The sequence below is a fragment of the Eulemur rufifrons genome, chromosome 7 (assembly GCF_041146395.1).
Source record: "Eulemur rufifrons isolate Redbay chromosome 7, OSU_ERuf_1, whole genome shotgun sequence".
NCBI lineage: Eukaryota > Metazoa > Chordata > Mammalia > Primates > Lemuridae > Eulemur > Eulemur rufifrons.
Window position 1 is genome coordinate 144,092,890 of NC_090989.1, and position 22,517 is coordinate 144,115,406.

A 22,517-nucleotide genomic window follows, 5' to 3' on the forward strand; every position below is an offset into this window, starting at 1 on the left:
AAGACCGAATCCTGACTGTACCCCCAAACCTTCTTCTCTCACTGTTGCCCCCCTATCAGTGAAAGGCAAGGCCGTCTTTCCAGTTTCTTGTCTGCACTGCTCTCTTTCTTGCATGCTGCATCTAATGTCACAAATCCTTGTAGCTCTACCCTCAGTTTTAGGGTTTGCATTTTTTCCTTTCTGACTTAATTTTATTTTTGAATATGTAAAACATGTCCATTGTTCAAAGTGAAAACAATATTGACAGGTACCCTTAGAAAAGTCTCACTTCCCATCCTGTATGCTGCCCCGTTTTCAGTGTTTCTTGACCAACCCTCCCCCCACCGTGTATGTATACATATGTGTCTTTTTCTTACACAAAAGTTGGCATACTATAGGCATGATTCTGCATCTTGCCTCTCTCACTTAACAATGTATTCTGGAGATCACTCCAGTAACACAGAGATCTTCCTTGTTCTTTTTATAGCTACAGCAGTATTTCATGGTATGGATGTACCATAATTTATTCAACGAACCAGAATACTATTTGATGAATATTTGAGTTTCCAGTCTTTTGCTATTACAAATAAGGCTGTAATTAATGTCCTTGTATATATGTTGTTTTGTACTTTGGAAGGATATCTTTAGGGTAGATTGGTGGAATTGTCGAAGAAAGCTGTTGAGAGATTCTGAGCAGTTGCGCACGGTTTGCGTCCCAGTGTAGCTCCAAGGGAGGGCATGTTCTCCAATGCCCAATACAGAAATTTGGGTTTAGATATTCCAAATACCAACCTGAGTCAAGCTGGCATGTGGAACTGCCCCCGTGGTGAATGCCCCCACTCACCGCACACCACCAGCAGCAGGACAGGCAGCAAAGTGGCCATGAACACCAGTGGGGTCAGCCCGACATTGTGCCACACCCAGGGGGCAGGAGGTGGTCAGCTCAGGGCAGTGGGTGTGGACGGTGGTGGGCCGGGTGAGCAGGCAGGCGGTGCCTGGGCTTCAGCGGCAGGTGCCCAGGGTCGCCGGGAACCATCCTATCCTTTACTTCTTTTGTAAATGTTATCTTTTTATTGATACATAATAGATGTACATATTTTGGGGGTACATGTGATAATTTAATAGATTCATATAATTTTTAAAGATCAAATAAGTGTAATTGGGATATCCATCACCTTGATGTTTGTATTTTCTTTGTGTTAGAAATATTTGAATTGTTCTTTTCTAGCTTTTGAAATATACAACAGATTATTGTAAACTATAGTCACTCTATTGATTTATTAAATAATAAGTCTTATTTCTCCTATAAAACTGTGTATTTGTACCCATGAATCAACTCCTTTTCATCCCCATCTCCCCGTTCCCCTTCCCAGCCTTTGATAACCACCAATCTAGTCTCTATCTTCACTTTTTTATCTCCTACATCATGTGAGAACATGTGATATTTGTCTTTCTGTGCTTGGCTTATTTCACCTAATGTAATGACCTTCAGTTCCATCATGTTGCTGCAAATGACAGGATTTCATACTTTTTTTTATAGCTGCATAGTATTCTGTTGTGTCTATATACCACATTTTCTTTATCCATTCATCCACTGGTGGGCATTTATGTTGCTTCTGTATTTTGGTTATTGTGGATAGTGCTGCAGTAAACATGAGAGTGTAGATATTGCTTCAATATAATGATCTTCTTTCTTTTGGATATATACCCAGTAGTGGAATCACTGGGTCATATGGTAATTCTATTTTCAGTTTGTTGAGGAGCTCCATACTTTCTCCTAATGTAGGCTGTACTAATTTACAGTCTCACTAACAGTATATGAGGGTTCCCCTTTCTCCACATCCTTGCCAGCATCCATTATTGCCCATCTAGTTGACAAAAGCCATTTTAATTGGGGTGAGATGATATCTCATTGTGGTTTTGATTTGCATTTCTCTGGCGATTAGCGATGTTGAGTATTTTTTCATATACCTGTTGACCATTTGTATGTCTTCTTTTGGGAAATGTCTATTCAGATCTTTTGCCCATTTTTTTAAATCAAATTATTATTATTATTGCTATTGGGTTGTTGAGCTCCTCATATATTCCAGTTGTTAATCTCTCATCAGATGGGTAGTTTGCAAATATTTTCTCCCATTCTGTGGCTTGTCTCTTCACTTTATTGATTGTTTCCTTTACTGCGCAACTTTTTGGCTTGATGTAATTCCATTTGTCTATTTTTGCTTTTGTTGCCTGTGCTTTTGAGGTCTTAATACAAAACATCTTTGCCCAGACCAATGTCCTGAAGCACTTCCCCAATGTTTTCTTCTAGTCGTTTCATAGTTTCAGGTCTTAGATCTAAGTCTTTAATCCATTTTGTTTTAGTTTTTGTGTATGGTGACAGGAAGGGGTGGAGTTCATTCTTGTGCAAATAATTATCCAGTTTTCCCAGCACTACTTATTGAAGAGATTGTCCTTTCCCCCTTATATGTTCCCAAGAGAGACAAGAAAGAGAATTGGGGAAGAGAGACCAGGGAAGTAAGTAAAATCAACGAAGGATGCATTAATAAGTTCATTACTGCTGTGGACAATCCTTTGGAGAGCCTCTGAGAAGCTTTGCTGAATTGGTCTCAGAAATTTCCTATTTAGGCATAGGAAAACTAGAGTACTGTCCCCAACTCCTGTGCACTGTTGGCTGTATGCGTCTCTGGGGGCATTAAACCTCTGGCATATCCATGCTGCCTTGTGCATGGGCTGAGCAAGCCTCCTCAGTGCCAGAGAAAGCCTTCTGGTGGAGAAGCAGAGAGGTACACACAGTCCCTGTGCATGGGAACTGTCCAACACAGTTGCAGGTGGGTCAAGGGAGCATGCAGTGGCATGTATCAACAGTATCTGCCATAGGGATTTTCATTTTTTATTCCCTGATATATCTGATACATCTCCATCCCCTAAACAGTGTCCAACCCCTTTTTATAATAAATGAATGAATACTGTAGGCATTTGTTGGATGTGTCCCCAGCATCCATCTTCCCTTTTATGATCAACCTTATCCATTTTTTCCCCTAGGAAACTATCTCTCCCCAGTTTTCAGCCTGGGGCTTTGGTTGAGATTGGCTGCCATCCCTAGGTCCTGAATGTGGGCTATCCCAAGAGTCCCCACCCCAAAGACTTAATCCAATCACTCCCTCTTACTCACTTCCTCCTCCTCCTCCAAAACAATCTGTTCAGAGATGGACACATGACCCATTTTGAACCAATGAGAGTGAATTCCAGGCTTCTTCTCTCTTTTCCTGTAAGGATATGAGGTCTGGCACAGCTGCAATGTGAAATCCTGGAACTTCTGGGATGACTGTAGGATCCCCAAAGAGAAAGCCAATAGGAAGGCAGCGAGGAGAGGGAGAGAGTTTGGTGTTTGGAGACATCTTTTGGAGCTGCTGGATTGAGTTTCCTTTGAAGCCAGAACTTATCTGGACTTTTAATTGCCATATCCAGTAAAAATTCTTTTGTGTTATAACCCAATTTAAGGTGTATTTTCTGTCACTTAAAGCTGAAAGAGTACTCACTTATTCTATACCTAACTCACAGGTTTGTTGTGAGGCTTAAATAAAATAGCATCTGGTGAAGCAAATAATACTCAGTGAATGGTAACCAATATTATTATGATGATGTATTTATTTTTACAGAGTTATGTGACCTTTTTATTCTACTCACTAATATTGGCGTGTTTCTGTTATTCTTTTCAATATTATTCAATTTCTACCCCTAAAGGAGAGAGGGTGAGGGTCCAGCCCAGCCCCAGGCTCCCAGCCACCAGCCTGAGCCTAGGATCTTCCTTGCACAGCCACAGCTGGTGAATGACACAGGGCCCACCTGGTGTGGCTCTGATTCCTCCGACATCTCATTTTCATTTTTTGGCAATATTTGTGTGCATCAAATCTACACATAAATGTTTTCAGCAAAGTACTGCAAATGCCCTTTGCAGAAATCTTAACCCACATGCAAACAATGGCAACAAGAAAAAGGTGTAAACTTCCCAGAGCAGGCCCAGATTTTGAAAATGTGATAAAGAGGTTATTGTGTGCCTGAACTTTTCGCACAAGAATTGGAGGAGATTTAACACAAGGAATAATAAACAGAGGAAGGCTGGCTAATGCAGAGCAGATGGGCCTGTAGGGCAGCGCTAAGCATTTCAACATCTTTCCCCTTGGACCTTTGGACTCCAGGTGACTGAATGCTAGTGTCTTTAGCTAAAAATAAAGTGAATACCATTGGAGAAATCACAAATATGACTCGTTTGATTTTGGGGGTGATTAGTGGACTAAAGTTTTTAAGAACCTACCATGTGGCAGGGATTTGGCATTCACTAATTTAATCTTGATCACAACTCCATTTTAAAGACAAGAAAATCAAGGCTCTGAAAGTGTTAATCACTTACTGAAGGGCACACACAGCCAGTATGAGGGTGGAGCCAGGGTCAGCCCTAGGTCTGTCTCATTGCATATGCCATGGTTCTGCAAACGGGTAATAGGTGAGCAGGGAAAAGAGTCATGGCCAAATAAATTTGAAAAACAAATGACATTATACATATATATATTTATACACACACACATACATGTATACACACGTGTATATATGTATGTATACACATATATATTTCCTAAAAATAGGCTTACTAAGGTATAGTGGATGTACCACAGACTGTACATATTTAAAGAATACAACTTGGTAAGTTTTGACATGTCTATACCTGGGAAACCATCACCACATTCAAGATGGTGAGCATATCCAACAGTCCCAAAAGTTTCCTCCTGCCTTTTTGTAATTCCTGCCTCCAATCCCTCCTGTTCCTCCCACTTCTGATCTCAGACTACCACTGACCTGCATCCTGTCACTATAGGTTAGTTGCATTTTCTAGAGTTTACATAAATGGAATCATATAGTATGTACTATTTTTTGTCTGTCTTCCTTCACTCTGCATAATTACTTTGAGATGCATTCATGTTATTGCATGTTTATCTCTTCATATTGCTGAGTAGTATTCCGTTGTATGAATATGCCACAATTGATCTATTCATCTATAGATGGATATTTGGGTTGTTTCAGTTTTAGGCTATTACAAATAAAGCTGGTGTGAATATTTGTGGACAAGTCTTTGTGTGACATATATTTTCTTTCCTTTGGAAAAATATCTAAGAATGGAATGACTAAATCATATGGTAGGTATATGTTTAACTTAAAATTTTTTTTTTATATGTTTAACTTTTAAAGAAACTGTTGGCAGGGCACGGTGGCTCACGCCTGTAATCCTAGCACTCTGGGAGGCCGAGGCGGGAGGATGGCTTGAGGTCAGGAGTTCGAGACCAGCCTAAGCAAGAGTGAGACCCTATCTCTACTAAAAATAAAAAACTTGGCCGGGTGTGTTAGCATGCACCTGTAGTCCCAGCTACTCAGGAGGCTGAGGCAGGAGGATCGCTTGAGCCCAGGAGTTTGAGGTGGCTGTGAGCTAGGCTGATGCCACAGCACTCTAGCCCAGGTGACAGAGAAAGACTCTGTCTCGGAAAAAAAAAAAAAAAAAAAAAGACACTGATAAACTGTTTTCCAAAGTGGTGGTAGTGTCTGAGAGTTCCAGTTCCCCATATCTTCACCAGTACTTGGTATGGTCAGTCTTTTAAATTTTTGATGTATTAATAATAGGTGTGCAGTGGTGTCAAATCTCCTTTGGTTTTATTTGTTTTTCCCTAGTAACTAACAATATTGAGTATGTTTTCATGTGCTTGTTTACCGTCTATACATCTTCTCTAGTTCAGTGTTTGTTATATTTTTGATTGTGTTGTTTCTTTTCCTATCATTGAGTTTTGAGAGTTCTTTTCACATTCTGGATACAAGTCTTTTAATAGATACATGTTTTGCAAAGATTCTCCAAGTCTAGGCTTGTATTTTCATTCTCTTAACAGTATCTTTTGAAGAGCAGATGTTTTCAATTCTGTTGAAGTTCAATTTATATTCTACATCTCTTAATATCTGTTTCATATTTTAAAAAATTTTAGTTACATTCTGGAAGATTTCCTTGGCTTGATTTTACAACTCACAAATTTGCTCTTTGGCAGTTCATTCTACTACTCAGCCTATATGTTGAATTTTTTCGATTATCAAATTTTAAACTAACTTGCAAAATAAATGTTATTCATAACATTTGCAATTTGGTAATCTTGCATCTCCTTGAGAGTATTAATTATTCAGATCAGCTCAGCTATCAGCTCTATTTCCTCAGGTGTAAGTTCTGCACTTGGTAAAAGAGTGTCTCTTGCACAGAGCTAGATTTCCACAGTTGCTTGGAGATTGTTAACTGAGGAATCATCTTGTGTTTGGGGATCCCTGTTAGCCTGTCTTTGACCGTTTATTGCAGTCCACCTCCAGGATGGAGGGTGAGAGTCAGACATAGAGCCACCAGGGGAGGGTTTCTTGGTATGGGAGGTCCTCATTCCTCCCTGGTGTCACCAGCCCCCTGGGATGTTATCCAGGTTCCTGTCATAAAGGCTCATGCTCCTTGCTCCTAGATGGAGGCAGACACCTCTATTGCTGCTGCCTAGCCCAAGGGTCAGTGGGGACAGAGCCTGTTGACCTGACAGATCCTGCTCAGGTCATCCTGCTCATTTCCCATCAGGTGCTCAGAGCCACTCCTGCTCCCAGGCTATGGTGCCTCCCATCTTCCACTTTTATGCAAGAGTCCTCCCCGATGTGTGCTTCAGTACAGGGATCCTTTTACAATCTGATTTGACTGTCTTCCATATTTCAGGGAATTCTCAAGATTTCTTATTCATAAGAAGTCCTTTCTAGTTTTCTAACATTATTATGGATCAAGACCACATTTTGTCTCATTTCTAGAGATCAGCATTGAGATGGGAGCCTGTAACTCATGCTCAGTCTTCCAACCAATCTGTAGGCAATATTTGCATCTGTAGAAGAATATCTTGGTATTTGAAGGCCCACGTGTGCAGACCACATATGCCATATGTTGTCATGAAAGTTGGGTTTGCAACTCTGATGCTCACACTTCCTTTGGAAAAGTTTGCTGGGTCCACCTGCTGAGGGGGAAAAAAAAAACCATTTTTAGAAATGAAAATCTGAACATTTCTCTCCCCTATTAAAAACCTTTCAGTGGCTCCCATTCCCCTTCAGGTGAAGCCTCCACTGGCTTTACGGGCCCTCCACACTCCATTCCCCACTCTCTCCCCCCTTCTCTCTTGCTCTCTCTATTCCAGGCTCAGGTGATATTTTTCTCACTTCTATGAGAGGGCCCTGCTCTCCTGCCCTTGAACACCTATTCTTTCTGAAAGGAGTGTTCTCTGGCTTCTCTTTTCTTCCTTTCCTCTGATCCCAACTCATCCTTCTGGTCTCGGAGTAGAGGTTCGTTTCTCAGCATGCTCAGACACCTCTGGGGTCCTGACCCACATCCAGCAGCCGCACCTCTGATTCCAGTTGTGGCTGTGGCTGCCACCCTGGAGTGGACAACTCTGAGTCATTCTATACATTCTGCAGGAGATCCTGATGGGATCATACCCCTAGGCCCACATTTGTGACCTTGATAACCTGCCCTTGTATTGCCTTTTCCTCACTCTCTTGAGTCTCCTACTTCCTGGGATCAACTCCCAAATAAATCACCCATGGGTGAGTCTTTGTCTTAGGCTCTGCTTTCAGAGGGTGGGAGGGACCCAAGCTAAGCCACTTCCAGTCTGCATTAGAGCCCTGTGACCAGCTCTCATGGAGCTTACTACGCTACTGTAACTGCTTGCTTCATTCTGTCTTCTGTGCTAGACTGAGAGCTCTGCGAGGGCAGACCCCTCTCTGCCTTTTTCATCAATGTATACCCAGTGCCTAGAGCTGCATTAATTAGCACAAAATAGTTCAGCGAACATCTGAATGGATAAATAGAGTTCGTCCTCCTCCTTGCTCTGTTATCTTCGAGGCTTTCCAGGGGTGAAAAATGCTCCTGTTAGATCTGGAAAGAGGATCTCAGTGAACGCTATACTGGGTAGCAACTGTCTAATAGGAGATGCACAATTTCATCTGGAAACTATTATTAGGAAAAATCAAGCTCTCATCCTCATTTCTGGGCACTGTAGAGCCTCCTCCAATCTCTGTGATGTAGCAGACATCCCAGAGTGGTGGGAAGAACATGGGATTTGGGAAGAGGCCATCCTGGTTTCAGATTCCAGCTCAGTCATGTGTCAGCTGTGTAGGCCCGCAGGAGTCATTTAAATTTTCTGAGCCCATTTCTTCATTTTCCAAAAGGACATAAAGTAGCACATGGCTTCCTAACTTGAAGGATCACCACCAGTGCAGGGTGCCACACAGAGGAGTGGTGACTTAGATATCCCAGGCATTCATTTCTTCATCGTGCAAATGAAAGGCTAACATTGTAGAGACGGCTCTTCCTTTCAGACTTGGTGGTAGGATACAGGCAGTGCTTGCTATGGAATCCTGGTACATGGTGTGTCTGGGAGTCAGACTGCTGGAGTTGAACCTAAGTCTTACATTACAGGCGTGTGACCTTAGCCACGTTTCTTAACTAAATTGTATCTTTTTTTTTTTTTTTTTTGCAGTTCCTTGTTCAGGAGAAGAAGCCTCATTGTGTCCTAATTTCCTCATCTCTTAAATGGGTGTGGTAAGAGCACTTATGCGGTAGGGTTGTTGGGAGGACTAAGCAAGATCACTCATGGAAAGCACTTATTATTTGGTGTCGTGATTAAAGATGGCTGCAAATTCTTTGCTACTTCTTCCCTTGAGAGGTGGAGTCTAATTCCCCTCCTCTTAAGCCTGGGCTGGCCTAGGCAACTTGCTTGGCCAATAGAGTAAGGCGGAAATGACATTCTGGGACTTCTGAGGCTGGGTCATAAGAAACTTGCAGTTTTCACTCAGGCCTCTTGGCACACTGTCTCTGGGAGCCCAATGCCACCATGTGAGAAGTCCGACTACCCTGAGAGCGTCATGTGGCAGAGGCCACATGTATGTGCCATTATTGGCAGTTCCAGCTGAGCCCAGCTGTTCAGCCATTCCCAAAGTACCAGACATGGGGTTGAGGCCATCTTGGACCCTCCAGCCACCAGCTGACTACCTCTGAGTAACCTCAGGGGATGCCATATGAAACAGAACCAAATGGCCCAGCCAAGCCCTGCCAAATTCCTGCCCACAAAAGTATAAGATAATAAAGTGGTTGTTTTAAGCCATTAAGTTCTGGGTCAGTTTTTTATGCAGCAATAAATGACCAAAATACTTGGCACATAATAAATGCTCAACAAACAAAAGTCTGAGTATTTTGATGTCAAATTCCCATGATAAATATGTAAGAGTAGCCAGGTTTGGGAGATTACTATCCTGATCCTACCTTCCATGACCAGCTCCTTCCCTCCCCCTGGGTTCTCCTAGCGATGCTGGGACATATTCCTCAATCTGGTGCATGCTGGGCCTGCCTCCGCTGAAAACCTCATGAATCTATGTTCATTGTCCACCCTCTGCATAAAGTTCACTACACCAAACAGCCCCCAAATGACTTCTAATTCAACCTCTGCCACCATCTTCAGGGGTAATCTTGGGCCTGTCTTCTGGGCTCTATTTCTCCATTTTTAAATGAAGGTTGTATTGGACACTTTCCAAAGGCACATCCCGTTTCTGATGTTACAGGTACACAGCGTGTCCCCCGCCCCCTGCCCCACTTCACCCTCTGCTCCTTTACAACCTTCATCTTTTTTGTATTTCTTTTCTCTTCCCCTACCCCATTCATTGTTTAGGCTTGTCCAAGTCTCATCTGTTTATTTTCTTAAATTTTTTTTTAAATTTATTTTTTATTTTTATGGGGAAATTAATTTTTTTATTTCAGAGTAGGAAAATGTTTTTAAAATTTATGTATTTATTTATTTTTATTTCAATAGATTTAGGGGGCACAAGTAGAGTTTTGTTACATTGATATATTGTATAGTCTCACGTGCATTTAAAAAACCCTTTCTTGAGCTCACATAATCCTCCAGTGACCAGCTCATTTATCCTTATTTCTCACCTGCACCCTGCTGCTCTTTAACTGGTCAACTCTTAACTCTTCAGGGCTCAGCTGAGACACTGTTACTTCAGGGAAGTCTTTGGAGATGCCCCTTTTCCCCACCTGGCGCCGCCCCAACCCCATAAAAGTACGCTTCCTCTGAACTCCTAGAGCACTCTTTACCCATCCCCTCCCTCATTTCAACCCCTTTCATACTGCAAGCAACTGGTTAACCATCGGCTTCCCTTGCTAGACTGCTCTATGCAAAGGCATGTCATGTGCATTGCTATAGCTCGAGCACTTAGCAGTCTTGGGTACTAGGACATAGATCTCTGCAACTGTCCTTCCACATTGGCAGACAACGACAACAACAACCATAACAACAAACACTTCTTCCACCACAACCACAACCATTGGTTGAGGGTTTATATATGCCAGGAATTGTTCTAATCACATTACATGAATCTTGCCAGTAACTCTATGGGTAGGTTCTACAGATGGGGAACCTGAATCTCAGGGAGGTTCGGTAACTTATTTTATTTTGTTTTACTACTAGTAAATGTTGGAGCTGAGGTTCAAACCCAGGACGCTGACCCTGGGTTTGTGAAGCCCTTTTGGTAAAGACTTCACTTCTGATATTATTGGCTTTGGGCTTTCATGTACATTGTCCTTTATTTTTTTATTTTTTTTAAATGTATCTTGTGTGTGCAATTTGCCCTCCTTCCCTAAGCCCTCTCTCTCCTAAATGTGACTGTCAGTGTCTTGGTGACCTAGAAGTGCCTCTACCTCCCTACGTGGATGTCCTGGGTTCCAAGTGCATCTTCTTTGCTACACCAAACACACTCTCTCTCTCTCTCACCTTTCTTCACCAAAGATGCCCACAGCACCCTACAATGAAAAATCAGCACTGTGATGGGAGAGGCGCATTCTGAGCAATAGTTATGGCATGTAGCAGATTGTGCATTCCTGCAGTTTTGGCTCTCATGGCTTCATGGATGGAGGCTTCTGATGGGATTTGCCCTGTCTGAACCAGAGAGATGTAATGGAAACATTCCATTAGAAAAACAAAAACAGAAAGCCACAAAGTCTAACCATGTTAAACAACCACAACCAAAGGGAAGAAAAAGAAAGAAAGTAAAGACAAGACAAAAACCAATTACACACAGAAGAAGGGTGCAAGTTCCTGGAGGACAAACAGCCTACCCACATCTTAAATTCTGTAACAAAGATGTGGCCAAGTTTCTTCAGTCTTTCATAAGACCTTTAGACAAGTATTTCTCAATAGTTCAGCATCCACAGGCAACTATCTGTTAGACAAGCAAACAGACCACCAATTTTAGGTACATGTTTTAAAAGACTCATCAAATTTTCAGAAATAAAAATAAAGCATAATATCTTAAACTTATTAATAATTATTTCATATCAGTAATGGGGAAATATTATTCAAAGTTAATCATTTACACATTCTATATCTGGGTCTATAGCAAATATTTCATAAATCGTTTTTTAAAGTTCTTTTCATACTTTTTATTTCTGTAGATCCTAATGCATAATTACAGGTAATGAGAAAGTGTTTGCTGGCTATCTTAGTCTGAGTATTTAGATTAAAGATGACCCCAACATTTTGTTGTTGTTTCATACAAAACACTAATTTAAGTGTTTGCCAGATGCCAAGTTGACAAGCATATTTTATTCAGAATATTAGAGGGTTCAACTTGGAGATAGTGATGAGTAGATTCTGTTGTTGTTTGTTCTACGTCAACTTGCTTAAGTTGGAGTTGTTTCCCAGGAGCCCCTTCCTTGTGTGTCTCAAGTTACAATTGGTCAAAGAGGAATTTGCACAAGCTTTAGAAGGGAGAAGTGAAGCAGCAACCATTACTCCCTGAAGTTTGTCGTGGTTGGATGTGGTGACAGACAGAGGTAGAGGTGCTGGAGGGTTCCAGTTATCCTTACTGTCCTCCACACTGTGGCCTGGTATTCTTCCCAGCTGATGGCCTTGTTGACCTGCAGTGGTCCCCTGGCCCACCACTCAATGCATGGGGACTGTAATTTATTTATCATTGCATCTCCAGTGCATGCAGATCCTTTCTTAGAGGTGTTCAGTATCTTGAGGGTTCGTTGAATAAATGCATGTGCATAGTTTTATGTGCATTGATTTTGGCTACTCAGCATTGGGTAATAGTAATACAATTTTCTTCTGGAGAATCACCCCCTGTCCCACCTTTAGTCAGTGTGTGTTGGGTATGGCTGATTCCACCCTTAGTTCCACTGGCCATATGAGTTCAGCCCGGCCAATCAGGTTATCACATTCCCCTGGCTACAGTGATTGGTTCAGAGATGGAATTTGACTCAGCCTGAAACAATAAGATATGATGTTTTTTTCTGTGATTGTTGAAACAGAGGCACATGATCTTTTCTGCAGTACTCAAACCTGGGAGGATATAGGCCTAATGGTATTGGCAGCCATTTTGGAGCCATATGGAACCTAAGAATGAAGCCAACATTGTGAATAGCAAAGCAATGAGAAGAAACAAGACTGTGTTTTGATGATATTTGAGCCCCTGGATCTCTGTGACTTGGAACATAAAAGTCCTCACACTGAATAGTTTTCAATTTTCCTTTAGGAGCAGAACCCCTTTTTCAAATGAAAGTTTATGCAAACCCCCATTACACAACAAGGTTAATAGCAGAGCTCGTGAGGATCAGGCCCTGCTCTCCTGCCCTCTTAATTCCCTAAGTTCTGAAGCAGTTCCCAAGCTACCTCTGTGGGACACCAGTCTTGGCAGAACACAGTTAGAAAACCCCAATTTACATATACCACAGCTTACTAATCCAATCATGTATTGATGGGCATTTGGGTTGTTTCCACATCTTTGCTATTGTGAATTGTGCTGCTATAAACATTCGGGTACATGTGTCTTTGTTACAGAATGACGGGGAGAAAGGCAGTACATGGGCAACGTATGTAACCTGCAATTCTGTATCCCCCATAACAATAAGATGAAAAAAAAAAACAAAAACAAAACCAAAAAAAAAAAAAGAAACAGGCACTTTTAGATAAAAAAAAAAAAAAAAAAAGAAAGAAAAAGAAAACCCCAATTTAGCCCATGTCTCTTATTTTAAAGATAAGAAAACTGAAGTTCAGAGGCGAGACGTGACTGACTCAATCCCAGTTACGGGCAGATCCGGGGCTGCAAACCAGGCCTCCAGACGCTCCCTCAGGGGTCTTTCTCACATGGAATCACAGCGTCTGGCATGCTGGAAAGAGGAAGAGGCACGCGATGGGTGGCTCGCCTAAGAAGCTGGTGCCGAAGAGATGCCTGAAAAACAAAATTAGGAGAGCCCAGGGTCAGCACTGCCCTGGCTCCGGCTGGGCTGAGGACAGTTCTGAATCTAGAACTGTCTCATTTCCTGGGAAGAAATGTCCCTGGAATGGAGAAGTTCAGTTCAATCCAACATCTTTACATTGAGTGGTTACTGGTTGCCTTATCCCCATTGCCCGGCAGTGAGCTGGCAATGGGATAAAAACCATGGTCCTTGGAGCCTGCGTGACTAGCTGCCCATCGCTAGGAACCTGTTCCCCCCAAAATGACAGCATGAGTGTGAAAAACACCCACATGCGTGCGCTGGCGTGCTTTTCTAGTGTGGTTTGTAATGTTAATAGTAAGATATCGGCCCTAGGTTATATACCCATCCACAAAGGACTAGTTCAATGATGGTACTTCACCCTGTGGAATATTACGCTGCAGTTAAAAAGAACAAGTTAAATCTATATGTATGGACATGGAAAAATGTCCATGATATATACTGAGTGGAAAAATTAAGTTGCAGAGCAATATTTATGATATTATTTCATTCTTGCAAAAATCATTTTCTTTTTTTTTTTTTTTTTTTTTGAGACAAAGTCTCACTCTGTTGCCCAGGCTAGAGTGAGTGCCGTGGCATCAGCCTAGCTCACAGCAACCTCAAACTCCTGAGCTCAAGCGATCCTCCTGTCTCAGCCTCCCGAGTAGCTGGGACTACAAGCATGCACCACCATGCCCGGCTAATTTTTTCTATATATATATTTTAGCTGTCCATATAATTTCTTTCTATTTTTAGTAGAGATGGGGTCTCGCTCTTGCTCAGGCTGGTCTCGAACTCCTGAGCTCAAACGATCCACCCACCTCGGCCTCCCAGAGTGCTAGGATTACAGGCGTGAGCCACCGCGCCCGGCCTAAAAATCATTTTCTAAGAGTGTATGTGTGTGTGTGTACACACAAGCACATCCACAGAAGCATAAAAGGGCTGGAAGGATCCATTCAAAGTGTTAATAGTGGTTACATCTGGGGAGGAGGGGTGGGGTAGACTTTGGTCATTCAGTTTGAATAAGAGCCAGAGATCACATCCCCCTCTCATATCTGAAAGTGCTGTACTTACTTTCTCAGCCTTCCTTGCAGCACAGACACATGATAAAGCCTCTATGAAGTCACCTAGAGTGGGAGGGGATAGGGCTTTTACTCCTCCGGCAGAGGGGGCTGCAAGGTCAAATTCCTGACACAGAAGTGACGCTGTTTCCTGCCGTAGCAAGCAGGGGCTATGTACTGTAGTGCGTAGTGGTGGCAGAGACAGTTTCTAACACACCAGCACCACGGCGAGCTTTGGGGCCTTGTTCCTGGAAGCCTGGCCTGGAGCTTTCTTCCCCCATTCTGTGGGCCACCCAGTATCCTTCTAGTACTCTCTTCTGCTTCAATCAGAGGGACCTCTGATTATTTTGTGTTTTTCGTCAGTACACAAATACATGTATGCATTTTGTAACCAAAAAATATTTAAAAGATTACAGCTGATCTCACCCTAAAGGAGCCTGCAGCGTATTAGAGGTGTGTGCTCCTACCTTGTTTTGAACCAGGGTTTTCATAGAAGAGGCAAAGGTGCTGACCATTAAACAGCAAGTACAGCAGCCAGGGCTTGGCTTGCAGTGAGAGGTTCACTCAGAAGTGTTCTTTTCTTTTTATTAATAAATAAACAACTTCCTGACCTGCAAGTGAGTCTCAGGCATGGATCCCCCCCGGGAAAGATGTGTCCTGTGCAGGCTGTACCTCCCACTGTCCCTGTGCATCTATCTGCTGCATCTTCCTCCTGGTTCCTGGGCAGATTGAGCTTGTCTGCTGAAAGCCTGGTCCCCTGAGGAGGCTGGAGTTTCCATGTCACACAGAGCTGGGATATCTGGCCCTGGATGAAACCAGGGGGCAGCTCCCAACTGCTGCTTGACTAATGTGTTTCCTTCACACTTTGATTTGGGCAAGCTAGGCTAATTAATAAATGAACTTGGGAATGACACACCTTCATGACCAAAGTTCAAAATGTCATGTTGGTGGAAGATGGCAAAAGTCTGGTGAAAGAGATGTCAGAAGTGAAAGGACTTGGTACCAGGAAAGGTAGAATCACGATAGAAATGTCCACAATTATTGGAGGTCCTTGCTGATTTTTTTTTTTGCCTTTTCAATGACTTTTTTTTTTTTTTATACAAAACAATGTCTTTATTTAGAGAAACCTAAATTTTCTAACATTGCATTACCCTTAGCACTAACATGTAAGCTGTATGGAGAAACTCTAATAATTTATTGGTACATAATAAAGTATACATAGGTAAAAGTTGAATACATAATGAAGCAGTGAAGGAGTGAACAAATGAATGAGCAATTTAGTCAGGATTCCTTATCCCTATATAGTCACTATACAGATTAATTTTAGAAGAAAAAGTACTATAACCTTCTAAAGATAAATTTTCTCTTCCTATGATGAAAATATATGAGATTATTACCTCCATATCAGTGCCAGGTTACAACTTCTGTCTTGAACATAGTCTTTTGTCTTCTTGAGAAGCAATTCCACAAACTCAGGATTACTTTTTCTCGAAAAAACCCAGTACAGAATTGTATTCACACATATTTCAGTAAATTCGAGGTTAAAATTTAGTTTGAAATGATATCCTGATTTTTCCACAAATGTAATAAAATTTGTGAGTAGTATGTCAAACCCATCCAAGTCGATGTACCTCAGAATTTTTGCCAGTGTTCTGTAAATCCTAGGTTCATAACAGTGATATCCCCACTGACCCAAAAACTGCAAGGAGGGTCTTTTAACAATTTTGTCAAGGAGATTGCAGAATATATTGCTTCTTGGACAAGAAGTCTTATGACATAATTTAAAAGATTTATTCATTGCTACTAAGGCAGCAATATAGAAATAAAATCAGAGGTTGGCATACTGTAATCCTTCAGTTACATATTTTGATAATGTGGTGAGCTGTAGTCCACAAATAGGAAGTGCCTTTTAAACTGTAGTCAGAAAAAATATCCATGAAATATTACCATAAAGTACTGGGTGATATCACAATAGATGGAGATCGGTCATCAGCATAGGTCAGAAATTTGGGTATTATATGTAACTGGTGACAGTTAAGAGAGAGACATATTGGACAGAAATGGCATGCATGCATGAGAGCTAAGATACAATATTTTTAACTTTCTAAGAATTCAGCTCAAGCTAGTCTGTATATTTCTCAAGTGCTAAAAGTCAATGACTTTTTTATATTTGAACTCCATACGTCCCTGTCTTAGTTTGCATTCCCCAGAAGCAGCACCTGAGATAAGGATTCAAGTGCCAAGTGGTTTAATTGAAAAGTGATCATTCGAGGGTCACCATTCAGGGAATGGGGAAGGACTCTGATAGAGTTTGTTGTTGAGTGAATTTCCACTATGGGCAACCAGAGCTCAATCCCACTGGGAGACCCTGAAAGTCAGTGTGGAATATGCAGCTCAGGTTTCCCACTGGTGGGGAAAGGAGTGAAGGCGCTTGTTCATTGGTTGAGGGCTGCCCCAGGAAGATGTTCATTCTCTAGCATTTCTGGCCTGCTGTGTGCTTAGGCCGATCGAGAGGCCTTTGGGCAGAGAGTCACAGATGCTGGCTGTTGGAAGTCAGGCCACATGCACAGAAATGTCACATGCTGAGGCCATCTGCATGGGGCATCAACAGCTTCTGCTACATGTTCCTTTCCTTATTTGTGCGATTCACGAAATTTGCCTGCCTTCCAATTAGAGACTACAAAGTAAGCAAAGAGTTTCATTTGATCTTAGGTGATCACAGATGATTAATCTGATTTATATTTCATTTAAGTATCAGTATTTGTAGTAAAAATATATCAAATTGCTTAATATCAATGTCATACACAGAATAAAATAACATAGATGTTATTTTTTAAAGAAAACAACTTCAGAGGCAAAATGCATACTATTTTCAGAGCATCCGAGTTTGTGAGAGGCAGGAATATACTCCCCTTCATGGAGTGAGATGGATGGAAGCTGGGGCAGAAAACCCTGAGCCTCTGGGCTTGCCCATAGTACCATATTGAGGGCCTACCATGCACGTGGGGAATGGCTACTTGGTGTTGTCTGTGGTCATTTACTACCTTTTGTGATGAGCCTCCAACTGGGGCGCCTGGTTATTCAGCAAGTCAACTTCTTAGTCACTAAATTCATTGTGCTGTAGTTCTCCTCAGGAAAAATAAGTGCTGGTGCATGATTTATTGCAGTTACTTGAGAATATGTATCACTATTATCACAATTTCACATCTTCTGTGTCTTAGTCCATTTCGGCTGTTATAACAAGTTGGCACAGACTGTGCGGCTTCTAAATAACGGGTATTTATTTCTCACCCTAGTCTCATTATATATTAACATTATTTATTCCCCCTTCATGTTTTTGAATAAAATCGATACACCTGAGGTTATATATAACATGTATATCTTGCAGCTTCAAGCACAAGAGGTCCTAGGCTTAAACTTGAAAACTTTCTAGGGAAAGGCATGAGAAGGCTCTTCCTGTGTGGGTGTCAAATAGCAGAAAGGGCCCAAAACTCGCACTCTGAAGACTGAGACTAGAATCCTTGTTCAACAACTTACCCTTCCCTGAAGATATTTGCATCTCCTTGGAGTCTGGGGTACACTAGGGCTACCTAAAAGAAGACATGGAAGAAGCTAGAACTGCCCTTCTATTTCTCCAAAAGCTTCATCTCTGCCCCCCTTCCTGACCCCCAACTCTCCACAACTCTCCATTCCAAGTTTTTAGACTCACTCCACTATGGCAGCCAATTTCTGATACGTTCAATTCCAGGCACTTATTTTTTGTGACTGTTCCATTGCTTCTGAATGATAGTGAAGTGAATCTCTCTTACCTGCATGTGCGCGCACATATGCACACACACGACAAGGCAATACCTTAAAACCCCACTACATTTAAACCGTGAAAACAGTGGGTGGGACCTTGAGGAAATCACCAAAGACGATGTTTCTGGAGTCTCCATCTGACAAATCTTCCCAGCTCACATCTGGGAAGGTGATGAGATGTGGGCTTGACAATTTACTGAAACTATTGCAGAGAGCCCTGAGAAAGGAGCTGAATGGCTTGGGCCACTGGCATGAGACTGAGGTCATGGCTGTTTGGGTCGTCACTCACCTCTCTCGCCCTCCACAAGAGGCACCTGAAATACCAGGGAGCTTGTAGTCTTAAACTTTTAAGCCAGGGAAGGCTCTAAAATGGCCCACTTAAAAATGAAGCCACTTTAACAACAGTGTTTTGAGTTTTTTCTTTTACAAGCATGGAATAAATAGCACAATAACAATGGCATTAAATTGCTAACATTTATCAATTGCTTCCCATGTGCTGGACACTCTGCGATGTGGAGGGTGGCTTATCACATTTAAGCCTCACAACAACCCTCTGGGTATAATTCCCTGTTAACAAGTGGGGAAACTGAGGATTAGAGAGGTTAAATAACTTCTCAAGGTCACATATCTGATTCTATGGACTGAATGTATGTGTCTTCCCAAATTCTTATGTTGAAGCCCTAACCCCCAGTGTGGCTGTACTTGGAGTAAGGTTTATTAAGATTGTAAGGGTGGGGCCCTGGTCTGATAGGATTAGTATCTTTATAAGAGACACTAGAGTGTCCTCTCTCTTTCTCTCTCTCTGCAAGCACAAAGAAGAGTTTATGTAAGTACACAGTGAGAAAGTGGTTATCTGCAATCCAAAGGGAGAGTCCTAACCAGACACCAATCCTGATAGCACCTTGATCTTGGACTTCCAGTCTCCAGAACTGTAAGAAAATAAATTTCTGTTGTTTAAGCCACCCAGTCTGTGGCATTTTGTTCTGGCAACCAGAGCTTACTGATACACCTGACAAGCCACTACACTGGGATCGTGAGCACCAGAGCCCTCACTCTTACTCATCAACCTAAACTGCCTCCTAGAAATATCATCATGTTTATGTTTTCACTAGCAGTAGGCTACTTTTAATATTTAAATTGAGGTGAGAAATGTTTTTAAAACTTGGCATTATGGTATACAGATCTATTATAACATTGATGGTTGTTACTTAAGCAGTTTCACTAAATTTAGATCTCCGGAAAAAAAAAAACTTGTTTGAGCATGGAAACAGGTTGGAAATATTGCACCCAATAATAACAGTTGGACTTATGAAATACTTCAGTGGGAAAGTATTTGCTTAAATCTCTGCCTGCTATTAGAAGTTGAAGGTTTGGCGATAGCATTTGCCCTTCCCTTGAACTTTCTGGATTTCAGAACCATGTGAAAGTATAGTTTGTCTGATGTATAAAAAATAAGGCCAGGCAACTTTTGAAGAATTGACAGCAAGAAGTGCATTTAGGGCCGGGCGCGGTGGCTCACGCCTGTAATCCTAGCACTCTGGGAGGCCGAGGTGGGTGGATTGCTCAAGGTCAGGAGTTCGAGACCAGCCTGAGCGAGACCCCGTCTCTACTAAAAATAGAAAGACATTATATGGACACCTAAAAATCTATATAGAAAAAAAAAATTAGCCGGGCATAGTGGCGCATGCCTGTAGTCCCAGCTACTCGGGAGGCTGAGGCAGTAGGATCGCTTAAGCCCAGGAGTTTGAGGTTGCTGTGAGCTAAGCTGACGCCACGGCACTCACTCTAGCCTGGGCAACAAAGTGAGACTCTGTCTCAACAAAAAAAAAAAAAAAGAAGTGCATTTAGGTAAGTGCCAATCATTTAGAGAACGATTATCTGGTGTATGAATGATCATTCTACACCCTTTTCATTTTTTTCTCCCTCCTTTGAAAATACTGTGAGGAGCCATCTGGCTACTGACCAATTTTTTACTTCTGCATGTTGGCTGGTCTCCCCTTACCTCTGCTGGCAAAGTCCCTTCGCCGGAAGTAGGTATCAGCCCCTTCGCAGAGGCCAGGGCAGTAAAGCAGGGCTTGTCAATAAATGGGAATGTGGCTGTCCTTGGCTCCACTTTCTTTCCCTGTTGTGCAAAAGTCAAGTTTCCTTCTCATTTGGAGGCAAGATAGCTTTGCATGCACTGCTCCTGATCTGCTTCCCTATTTCCAACTTTGACTAGTGACTTCAGCTTTCTGGAGGAAGCGTCTTCTACATCCACTGCTGGCTCTCTGTGGACAATTCAAACAGGACTAAAGGTTAGATAGATAGGCAAGAACCCCATAATCTTAGCTATAGCCATCATTAACATTTGCAGTCAACTTCCAAATCTCTTTTTATGCATGTATACACATAGATGCATAAACATTTACATATAACCAGATCATACTAGGAATGTTATTAAGGAGCCTGAGTTTTTACCCTTCAAATGCTGCAGGTATCTTTCCTTGTCAGTGTATAAAGCTGTATGTCATCCTTTTGTAACAGGCTCATGTAAGGTGCTGATTCAACCAAATAGTGGAGATATATATTTTGTATTATTAAGAACCCTGTTAAGTTTTTAAGGGTTAATTCCAAAGAAAACCTGACTGTTGACATTAGATGCCATGTGCCTCAAGAACAAGAGAGGATGAACTCACTTTGTGGGCCTTACTTTTGGAAAGACTGGAACTTCAAAAAGGTCACTTTTGGGAGGGAGTGCCGTGTTCATGAAGATAGTCTATCTTCTTTTTTTACTGCCCATGGGGGAGGACAGAGGGAGAGATACTCATTGGATTTTTCTCCCTTGAGGCTATGGAAGAAGCCCTCGATATAATTGGTCATAAAGTTTCTAGGTGGCTATAAAGAGGGAAAGCTGATATATTGTTCTTTGTTTGTGCCCAGCTATAAGCTTGCTGATCTTTCCTGATGTCACCAGAGCTGAGGGTGGTGGTAGGGAAGGAATAGGGATGAAATGGAATAGGGGTATACTTTTTGGAGAAGGGTAATAATTGCCCTTTTGAGGCTCAATTCCCTAAGAGTTACAGGTGTCTCTTCCATATTGCTGGACCCAAGGTTGGGTAGCAAAGGATAGATAGAATGTGGGCTGGGGAGTCATGGGAGACCATTGCATCATGAGGCCAGATGATGCTCGCATCAGAGAAACGTGTTGGACATAGGCAAGTCTCACATCGAATTATCAGTGCCTGTAGGCCTTCTTGGGATTGAGTCTTACAGCAGGAAGGTCTACTGGGGCCTCCACCCACCTGCATCTAGTCTGAAGTAATCTGTAGGAAAGCTGTATGAGCAGTGATGACCAACACAACATGGGCAGCAAAACAAATCCCTCTAGGTGGCCAAGGAAGGAGCCATCTTTTAATGGTCTTTTATCTCCTCCCTAACACCAGAGGGGGAGGCCCAGGGAAGGGCATGTGAGTGAGAAAGCCCGCAACATAGACATACGCACGCACACACATATACACACACGCATGGTCTCCAAGTCTTTACTGCCACTGAGTTGGGATTAAGAAGATGGCTTTAGGCCAGTGCGGTGGCTCATGCCTGTAATCCTAGCACTCTGGGAGGCCAAGGCGGGAGGATCTGGACAACTAAAAACATATAGAAAATATTAGCTGGGCATGGTGGTGCATGCCTGTAGTCCCAGCTACTTACGAGGCTGAGGCAGAAGGATTGCTTGAGCCCAGGAGTTTGAGGTTGCTGTGAGCAAGGCTGTGCCACAGCACTCTAGCCCAGGCAACAGAGAGAGACTCTGTCTCCAAACACAAAACAAACAAACAAAAATGGCTTCGTGATGAATGAATTGGAGGTTTTAAATTAATAAGACAAAGTCTTACCAACAAAATAATACTGTTGAGAAACTGATAGAAAAGCTATGGAATTGTACTGGGGTATGATTCAGGGAGACTGCTTCTTAGCAGACTATGTCGTAGCAATTACTAGGAAAATAAAGCCATTTCATCTGTACACACATCCTGAGATCAGTCCAGCAGACTCGTTCACTTTTTGGATGGCTGCATGGTTTTCTATTCTATGGCTGTCCATAATTATAAGCCAATATCTTTCCTATAGACATTTGGAGTTTTAGCAATTTCCAGTTTTTCACTATTACAAAACTGCTGTAAAAATATTTATGTAAACATTTTAAAATCTCATATCCAATTTTTTTAATGATAAACTCCTAGGAGGTAACAGCTGGGGAGCTCAGGGACTTAAACTATAATCACATTGTTAAACTTTGAGGCTCAGGTTATGGTGTAGAGAAGAGGTAGAGTGGGGAAGAGGAG

The 22,517-nt window shown here is 42.1% G+C and overlaps 1 pseudogene; it reads left to right on the forward strand.

The window, feature by feature from the left end:
• Positions 1-3,954: 3,954 nt before the first annotated feature.
• Positions 3,955-13,516, forward strand: LOC138385815 (APRG1 tumor suppressor candidate-like; annotated as a pseudogene).
• The last annotated feature ends 9,001 nt before the right edge of the window (positions 13,517-22,517 follow it).